A 10,865-nucleotide genomic window follows, 5' to 3' on the forward strand; every position below is an offset into this window, starting at 1 on the left:
TGATGTGGAAGACTGGTCCTGCTTATTAGTGGGTGCCTCCAAGACCTGGATGACAGAGAGGACTATGCTGGCAGCACCAACACCAAATGCTCTGCAAGAAGCATGACTAAAAGCAGGAACAAAGTTTACTGCCAGAGGCCAGGCAAAGCAGGAGGTAATAAGATTGTAAAAATATTATGGGATTTTTTCAACTCTTACTACTCAGAAGGCATATTCAGAAAGACCAGATATGGTGGTTATAAAACAGAAAGAGGGAGAGTGTTCTGTCGTAGATTTTTCATTCCCAGTTTTTAAGGCTGTTCCAATGAAAACTGCAAGGTAAGAAATGTGTGAGCAGTTTTAAGAGGAACTGAAAACAATGAGGAGCATGTCCAGTGCAAGTGTGGTATCCATTAACTGAAACATGGTGTGGAACAGTCTGCTGGAGCGATCACAACAGCATTGGGGTGGCTGCAATTAAACCATGCTAAAATCATGGGTGTTTCACTGGTAGAAGTAAATAAGCAAGGCAGATGATACAACCGCCAACCAAAGATTGTATGGGCGAAGTTAGACCCATCAGCAATTTGTGTTTCTCACCCCAAAGGAACTGGATAATGAAAGAAAAAAAACATTTTTAAACAAGGAGACCAAACAATTCTCTTTGCAGAGTGCTTAGTATCCTTTGAGCACTCCATAAATACTAACAATCACTTCCCCACTTCAACGGCCTCTACAGCTCTTCATCTTTATTCTTTGTTGACATCAGACTTGCTAATTAATTAAGTGTATTATATACCATGAGTATTTCAAGTGCAGTTAACCTCAGAACATATATACCACAAGGCCAGGTTGGACAGGGCTTGGAGCAACCTGCTCTAGTGGAAGGTGTCCCTGCCCCCGGCAGGGGGTTGGAACTGGATGAGCTTTAAGGTGCCTTCCAACCCAAACCAGCCTGTGATTCTGTGATCACTCATCCCCAGTGTATATCAAGTTTCAATTATGAAACTAGAAGCAATCAGTCTACTGAAAATCAAAACCCACCTCCTTTGGCAGGGAATACTTCCTAAATATCATTAATAATAAATTGGTTCAGTATCAGGATTTTACATCAAGCTTGTTAAACAGGAGGGGAGGGGAGATGGCAGCTGAAGCTAAATCTTGGGTGGATTTCAGCTGTTCTCATTTTCACCTAGGACTAGACAATGATGGAAGGTAATGTGGGCTTATTAGAAAACAACAGAGAGATCAATTTAAACACAACAAATCAATCATCCTAAACAGAACTCAGGGGTAACAACATACCAAGAAGAAAGATAAGCCTTTTGGTAGTGTAGTTAAATCTTGTGATGTTCCTATGAGGCTGATGAGACAAAGGTATGAGCTGATAAAAAACTGAAGGTGTCTTATCAGATGACGACAGTATTTGCTGTTTCTTATGCAGTCAAGCCTCAAATCTGCCACCAGACCCATAAGAAAGGCCTGTTCTCCTACAGCAGGGAATTTCTCATCAGAAATGGAAAATGGATGGGAAAACCTGCAGGAACCTGCCCAAGGTGTCTGCAACATAGCTGGGATCCACCCTTGGTGGCTACGTCTGGGACTGGGCTTGAGCTCAGTTCAGTTCAAAGGGGGAAATGCAGAATGTCTCAAGTTCAGCAAAGTCATCAACATTTTGTTTGCTTAAGCTATGGACACCTCACTGCTTATGAAATGTCATGCTGAGAGCATCCACATCCCAAGAAACCTGGATGTGTCAGAGGCTACAGCTTATCTTATTTTGGGAATAACTAGTTTACCACTTACGATAGGAGAGCATGTAAGTATTTTCCCAATACTGTGTGACAAGACCAAACTCTTACACAAACATAAGCTTCAAAATAGCTCTGAGCCTTGGTGTTGATATAACTAACTAGCAAAGAAAGCTGACATAGGGTATTAATTTTTCACTTCTTCTTAATTGCTGCTAATTAACACTTCAAACAGAGTCCCCAGCCATACTGTTAACAGTAGCATGCTGACTGGCCTGCAATCACCAACATTAAACAAGCAGCACACACCAATGTACTCTGATTTCTCTGCCAGTCCAAAGAAACCAAACTAAGGACCAGGAGCCACATCACCAGCCTCTAAACCAGAGGATGGGAAACAACAGCAAAAGAGGCTCAAGGTGACACTACACTAGGCAGGAACACAAAGGGAAATATTATGACATGCATTCGAAAGAGCAAGGAGGGGGGAAATTCCCTTGTTCATTGTTTCTGCACAGTGGTGGTTCAAACTGCTCCAATTCTTCCCCCAAGCAGCTCCCATTCCCCTGGTATTTAATTCAGATCCAGACTCTTAATTCACAGGCAGAAAAAGCCAGACAATGTAAAAAAGGAATCTCTTTTATTTCCTTCTTCCCACGGCTGTCAGTCTCAGCCACACCATTATCTCAAACAAGCTGCCTTGTCATCTGTATCAATATTGGCTCTTTGTACAAGTGCTGATGTTGGCTTCCTCACACCATTTTACACTTCTCATCTCCTGTCCTGGTTTTCCTTCCTTCAGAGTCAGCCCTGTAAAGCAAGGACCCCTACCCACACACACAAACCCAGCACCCTAAGGCTCTCCCTTAAGAGTTATTCCTAAAAACCACACTTTCTCCCTCTAATGTATGCTTGGTTAATTGGGATTGACATAAAAAAAGTCAGGCTACAGGAAGAAGATGTAAAAAAGATCCTGCATCCTTGAAACCTCCTGCGTGCATCAGTTGTGCCAAGGTACTGCTGAGCCCTGAATGGTGGAGAGGTAGAAATCCCACTGCTTTTGAATGATCTGGGCCCTGCTTCCAAAATCCAGTAACGTCCATTGACCTGAGATGGTCCCACCTCTTGGTAAGAAGCCACTTGATGAGTATGGTAAAGCTGCAGTACAGGTGCCAGCATGGCCCCATGTCCTTGATAAAGAGCCCCTATCATGGATGATGCTGGAAGGAGGGTGGGTCCATGGGCAGATCCCGGGCTTGCTGCATTTCCAGAGCTTGACCTTAGGTATGGTTTTACCCAGTTACCTTAAAGCCAAGTGCTACCACATGCAACTTCATGTAAGCCTTCACCATCCTCAAGCCTTCTGCAGGAGTGGAAAAGCCACTGCAAAGTGATTAAGGAAGCCCTTTTGGAAAACTGAGAAGATCCACATGTCTGAGCAGTCAGGAAACTGAAGCAATTGGTGCTCGGGAAGCAGGATAGGACTGTGCTGAGACATGCCCTACCTCAACTCAATCCCAGAGCTGAGACAGTCACTCCAGCTGTCTCCTCTTGCACCCTACTTCCAGAACACATCAATTTTTGATGTCCTCACTTATGTCCCCCCCCACCTGGTCAAATGGAGGCACCCAGACCTGAGCAGATGGACCAAAAGTCTAGGTAGGACATGGGTGATATTGTAGCAGGTCCTGGCTCCATGGTTCACTTCACCTTGGGGTTTGTCCAGCACAGCAAATCACCATGAAACAGCACTACAAGAAATGATGCCCACCGATCCTACACACCTCAGTGGGATGTGCTTCACCTGGTCAGTCATTTGCAGCTAACCAAGAGAAAGCATCTCCAGGGGACGATTTGTGTGTTCCAGGTGGTACACCCAAAATGCTGGTGAGATGAACAACCCTCAGGGGATACCTGCTAAGATTTCAGACACCCAAATTTTCCAGGAAACAAACCGAAGAAGGGAGATGCTCAGATGCCACATGGTGCCGGCCCTGTACGTAGAGCAGGGTGAAGGGGGACTCAGCCCTGTGGGACTAGATCTAGGAGGCTCTTCGAATGGCAGCCTGCCACAGTATTTACACCCCCTGAGCATCTGCACAATGCAAATGGAGGCTCATTTGGAAGGGCTATTGAACACGTCAAGGAACAGCTTTCACCTCATAGAAAAAGAGCCTGTCTCTCTTCTCAGACAAAGCACCAGTTGGAAACCTTTTAAGGATCACTTCTTCCAAATTCCTGTCCTTCTTTTTTATTATTATTTATTTGAGAGCTTTCCCTCGCCAAATGTTTTCACTTATAACAAGTGACAATTTCTCTTTCATACTGAACACCCCACCAGATTTTATTAGGGGTAAATTACAGCTTTGGGCCACGCTGTGTTGGTTCAGATGTACTCTAGGGTGGAAGAAACAAATCCCATCTTATCTGGAGAACTAGGAGTGTTCACAATATTCAAATGTATAAAAAACCAAGAATAGCGAAAGAGTATGATCTGGTTTCCATGTTCTTGGTGGATTGAAGAGGAAGGGTTGGGTTTAAACTGTGGGAGAGGACATTTGATTTGGGCAAGAGAAGAAACTGCTAAAAATTAATCGGGTAAAGAAGTGGGATACACTGCAGGAAGGGCAGGGAGCCTTGCCTTTTGGAGGGGTTAGGATGCTGATGTGTCCAGAAACAGATCTGGGTACAGTTAATCCTGCCTGGGATAAGACATTGTCAGTGTAAGCTATGGAGCTCCCTTCCAGCCTTCCTGCTCCAGCCACTCAATAGGGCTGAACCTTCTGCTCTTGAAGTCAAGCATCAACATCATTTGTGCAGTGGCACAGAATATAAATGACTAAGCCTGGAGGGAAAACATGCAAAAATGGGAAACCAGAAACCATCAGAGCAGGGACAGTCTGGACTGTCCATCCCAAAGGGGAAGAAGGACAGGACCCAAACTCCTCTGAGGACGCATGGTGGAGAAGGGGTTATGCAAGGTGGTGCCAGTCCTCCATAACTCAGCAGGTCCTTGCTCTCCTCTCCTCTTGCACTGGTGCTGAACAACTCATACTTTATGCCAACAGACACAAACCTGTTGCACAGAGCAATTTTTTCATCCTCCCTACCTGGCACACCCCAGAGTCCAGGATACACACAGTGACAAATAGCAGTACGATAACAGGAAGTAAAATAAACCTAATTAGATGACAGGCAGGTACACAGACTTAGGTATGGATCCTACTCTTAGCTTGCCAACAGCAAGGTCCAGCCCCAAACCACCTCATAGCGCTGCCACAAACAGCCAAGCAAGGCAAGCGGGTGCCCTGTGTTGCATTACTGATGCTCACGTCAAGCAGCTCTAAAATCCCCTCCTGTCACAGCACTGACATTTCACATCCTCTTTCCATAGATATAAATGTCAACATTAGCTGCCAGGCCAGGGAGAGGGAGGTCACCATGTATTAAACTCATTGCCAGTGTTCCATCACCTACTAAGTGTCTGTCACCATCTTCATGATTCAACAGGCAATTTCCATGACGTAGCCCCGCACTGGTACCTCTACCCATGCTAAGGACCCAACACACACAAACTACTTTAGAAATACAGCATATTTAAGATTAGATACCTTCTAAAGCTGTCAGCTGAATCAGGACTATGAAGAAGACCTAATCAGCATCCCACATGCCCTTTACAACAGGCAAAAGAACTTCAGGGAAGAAGCACAGCAGCAACATCAACCATCTGCAGAGCCCTTCTCTTGCCTCTGTTAGAGCTGAAACAAGGAAGCCTTTTAGATGGATAACTTGAACACAAATAGCTTCTTATCATCCTGAAGCATCTCACCTCAAAACACAGCTACCTGGATCAAAAAACATGAGTTAGACCCCCTGAACGGGACCTGTCAGATGAGCAATAGAAGTCACCCAGCAGGAAACACAAACCACTGTTTTCATGGACTCAAATGGACCTAAATAGGGCTCAATTCACTAGTCTCTCATCAGCCAAAACTCCCATTGCCTAGGGCAATCAGTTCTGCAGCAGTCAGAGCCATTCTCCAAAAAATAATGTGAGATGCAAACCAGAATCCAGGAAACATCTGCCCTGTGATTCCAATGCTTTTTAGGAAAAATGACATTTCAGGTCTTGGCACCGTTTGGTTCATTTGAACAGCAAAGCAGATCAGCGTTTGGGCTTAGTCCTACATGTGCTCACATCCCTTTCAGTGCTTTACATCCAAAAGCAGCTTCACTCACTGGTAGGTCTGCCAAAGAAGAAGATCCAGCCCTTGCAACCACCTTCTGATGCCCCTTTGGTACAACAGCAGGATGAGGAGAATCCAAGTGCATGTGAGGGCAGCCAGCAGACCCTTGCCAAGGTCCATCCAGAACCATATTCCACGAGACATTTTGACTTAGAGTCCTGCAAGTGACATTTACAGGGCTAATTCCACCCCATTTCTCTAAGAAAAGGCAAATTGGATTCCCTCCCATTCCACAAGTGGCTTCTTAAGAGATGACATGATGAACAGACGAGCTGCTCCATGACATCCAGATTTCATGCTTCACCATCACCCATCCAACAGTGCATCGTGGAGTCTGGTCTTACACCTTCACTGAGCTCCCACCCTGGACCTTGCTCAAAATACCTTCAAGAAACAGTTAAATACTATGTTTTCTCGACCTTTCTTTAAAGGGGTGTTTAGTGCATCCAGGAAACCTATTGCTCTTCACCCAAGGGACTTACGGCACCTTAGACTTTAAAGATCTTCTGCCAATGGTCATCTTGCCTGATCACCTACACTGCAGAGGCAAGGGTAATGTCACCTTCTGGATCTTAGCAGAGGGACTTAATCTTCCTTGCCAAGCAAATGAACACAAAACTTTCCAATACTATTCAAAGTGGGTCTGAGGACTTCACCCAGGAAAACGGACTCCCTTGCACAACCCATCCCAGTGATGTTAAAAGTATTAATCACAAAAGCAAGAATCACGAGTGAGAGTAAAAATAGCAACATACCTTTTTGTAAGCCTCACACCTACTCAAAACTGATCTCTCGGTCAGCTCTCAGGAACTGCTTGGGGTTTTTTCCTTTCTTTCTCTTTATTACTATTTAATTTTAGAGCAACCGTTTCTGATGCATAAAAATGGAGTAACTGTGAACACATTTTCCAGAGCAGCCCTCTCAAGGATGCTTCATTTAGGTCTTGCAAAAGGCCAATCTCAAAATAAACTTTTTCAGGAGTTTTTTTAAATGTCAGTGAGAGCTTTTGCTCATATTTCTGCATCCCCCTGTTTTGCAACCCAAACATGTTTAATCACTGTAGGAGTCATACCTGAGACACATAAAATAAAGAGAAATACAGCAAAACCCCCATAGGATGGGTTTGGTTTCATCAGAGATGGCTGTCAAGCAAAGATCAACAGTTTTGAATGATGAGTTTGACATATTGACAAGGTATCATTGGCTTCTCTAATCCTAAAACAAAACCTGCTCCTGGGGACCAGCACATTACAATGATAGAACAAACTCTGTAGTTGCAAATACAATCACTATTAACAACAGCATCTCACGGTCAGCACTGAGGACCCTGTTGCACCTGCTGATATACTTTGTATGTGTTAATATTCATAGTAATAAAATGCCTCTGACACCCCCATCACTTTCGTGTCATCTAAAATGTGGGCCCTATGGTCACCACATCAATTGTCTCTTTGCACCTTCAGAAACATGCTTCTGGCTCCTCTGCTTCAGGAAAACCAAAAAGCTACTTGTCCTGGATTCTTGAGCTTTCCACAACTCCTTTACTTTGTCACTTGGACACAGGAAGGGATCAGCGGCCTCCTTCAACCACCATCACCACCCTTGAAAACCTCCTTGGCCACTCTCCACACCTCCCCTTACTCCACACCAACACGAATTTGGCCAGCAAAAAGTCCTTGAAGAAACAAGACAGCACCTTCTCTACCATGTCCTGTCCTTCAGCAAGTAATGTCACATCCCCTGCTGATGCTGCCATATCAGGCCAGCAACCCCTTGGCTGTGAAAGGTCAGAAACAGCGACTCAAAGTACATATATGTAGTTCATGGGCCAGCAGCATGCTCAGCACAGCACAAGCCAAGGGTGGGGGAAAAGCATCCTCAGCCTAAACAGTTGATGATTGTGGTGTTTATTCTATTTCTAGCAACACGACCATGAAGCTTTAACAAATGCTTCATTAAAATATCAACTATCTGTCCAGCCAGTCAATTACCACTCATAATCACAGCTATATAGCTATATACTGTCTTCTACAGATGTTCTTAAATCTGTGTGAAACACTCTCTCCACCTCTGCAACGTCCTTGTAACATCTGTTGAATATCTGTAAATATTTTCTCCATATATAAATGAAATTAAACTGCTTTGCTTATAATGCACCTCATGTTCCACTACGCTGTGCGCCCCTTAAATCATTAAAAAGGTATTTCCTTGTTGTTTACAATGTACTAGTCTCTTGATAGCTCTTAGCTGTATCTATTTAAATGGCTTTTAGATTTTCACTTAGTAACAGATTACACCGAGCCTCCATCTTATCACAGGAGTTATTAGGACCTAATCCTTTTTAAGCACTAAAGTTATTAGACTTGTGAGAATATTTTCTTCCCTTCCATAAATAATCTGTCAGAGGTACAAAGAAAGGAGAGGGGGGGAAAGCCTTTGCATCCCTGCTCACCCAGGCAACAGTCTCAGATCCAGAGAGAAAACCTGCCTGCTCCTCCTTTGCACCCAAGCAAAGGAGATCGAATTTGTACCCAAAGGCTTCTTGGGACGAAAAGCAAAGTGCACCCAATCCTGGCCAGAACCCCTCTGCCATCGATGGAGAAAAGTCCTCGGGGGAGTTTTGTCTTGTGGGACCAGTGTTAACCCTAATGCACCCTCACTGGTGCTGCTGGAGGGGTGTGCAGGGGCTTTGTGCAGCAACAGGACCCCCTTTGAGTGAGACAGAAGATGGGGGGAGAAAAGCAATCCATCAATACAGCCCCTTTGGGTGATGTGGGTGTCCCCATCTCAGGGACAAGGCTGCTTTAGGCTGCTTTTCCCACCTTTAAGCAGTTTCCTCCAAGGCAAAGTAACAAAAGGGAAGTGAGGGAAAAGAGGCAAACCCCCCCACCCAGGTAAAGAGGGATCCCCAAGGACCTTCACAAGCCCTCTCCATCCCCAGAGCCACAGCACACAACCAGGCAAAGCTGCTTCTTGCTCAGACACCAGGTTATTCTACACCACTTTCCTCCCCAGAGCACCAAGGACACAAACTGATGTTAAAAGCTGTTCTGTCCATGGGGCAGCAAACTTGGGGATGGAGAAATACATGGGGGAGAGGAGGAAGACAGCTTCCCAATTTGCAATGGCTCCATCCCTTCCCACCCCACAGGCTGACACCACTCAGCTGCAGCTCCTGGATTTTGCCACCCATGTCCCACTGCCTTCCAAGCCTCTCTGCTTATAATTAATGCTGTTTTCTGCTATTTTGATAAGAAATCCCAATCCTCCTCCCCCTTGGTCTTCTCCTCTGCCCCACTCCCCACCACTATGTCCTGCAATGTGAGTTTGCTGCCTTAGCAGGGGCTGGAGAAAGGTGAACGGGAAATGGGGTGGGAAGATGGAATAAAGCCCTTTTGGAAGGGGAAACCTCAACCTGCATTGACAAGGTGTGCAAACAGAATCTCAGACTGCTCCTGCTAAACAAAAGCACGGTGGGTCTCTGGAGAGCATCTCCAAGAGGTGCAGGGAAATGGGCAGGCAGCTCTCTCCCCCTACATCCAGCATCCTCCTTGGCTCTTCCATCCCCACCCGGGCACAGCCTGCGATGCTGGAGCATCCCCCTGCCTCCCACAGTTACAAAACACAGATGCTCCAAGTTAACATCTTGCAACCACGGTGAAACAATCCCAGAGCAGCAGCAGCAAAGTGCTCCCTGCGTAAGAACAAGGAAGTTTCTCCTGCCTCTGAGGCAGCCTCATTCCTCCTCTCCCCTGGAAAATGCATTTGCAAAACGCAGCTGAGAAAGGCACAAACAACTCCCTGAAAACTCCTCTCCAACTTGCTTTGCAAAAGCTGCGTTTTGCCTCTGTTATCCTGGGCTTTTTAGGGTCTTCGCTGCAGCAGGAACTGGGAGAGTCACTCGTTTGGCAGCCCAAATTTTCCGTGTGCAGCAATTTCAGAGCGTTTTTGCTAAAGAACAGAGAATTAAAACCAAAAACCAAACCCACATCCCCAGCTGACTGCATCGAGGCAACAGGGAAAGCATGACAGCTCCAACAGGACATCTCATCCCACGAGATGTCTGATGATGATGGAGACTAAATCACTGCTCTGCCTCTATTATTATTATTATTATACAATGATTATTACTATGGCACGTCTGCAATTCTGGCATTCAAAGGCAAACAATCCAAACTCTCAACTCCACATGTCCCTTTCTCAGGGTTTCCTCTTAACACACATAAATACCCCCCTTCACTTTTCCCACCACTGAGTTCTGCGGGGGGAGACACCCCGAGGGCACATCCCATCCTTTCCCCTCCTCACCAGCGCACCACTCCGAGCAACAAGAGAGTTGAGCCGAACGTGTAACACCGCGTCTCTCCTCTTTCTTCCTCCCCTCAAACTGTTTATTTTACAGTTTTTAAAGACACCTTAACCCGCCATGTTGAGCTGACAAGCTTTATAAATATTCATTTACCGCAGTTCGAGGAGCGCTACGGGGAAAACACGTATAGATCGGGGCTGCACATTTTGGCACAGCTGATTGCTTTCTTTTCTACTCTTTTCTTCCCTTTCTTTTCTTCCCCTGCCTTTTGCAGCCGGTTTTTTTCTTCCTCTTTCCCCTCTCCCTGCAGATTCCGAAGAAACGCACCCGCGCACCCAAAATAACTCTTTTTGAGACGTGGATCAGTGTAGGAAATGGGAAAAGGGGGTGTACACGCGTTTGAAAGAACCGAAAGATAGAGAACACTTTAAATAAATAAAAACGAAAGAAATAAAGAAGGAAGGGGAGGGGGAGAAGGAAAGACATCTAAAATGCGATACGCTGAGGTAAAAAGAACCCCCCCTGCACGGTTGGGATTAAACACGGAGGCACCGCAAGCCCTGCCCGTGGTAACTCCGG

This window comes from Nestor notabilis, unplaced genomic scaffold (genome assembly GCF_000696875.1).
Source record: "Nestor notabilis isolate BGI_N333 unplaced genomic scaffold, ASM69687v1 scaffold15042, whole genome shotgun sequence".
NCBI classification, from domain to species: Eukaryota; Metazoa; Chordata; class Aves; order Psittaciformes; family Psittacidae; genus Nestor; species Nestor notabilis.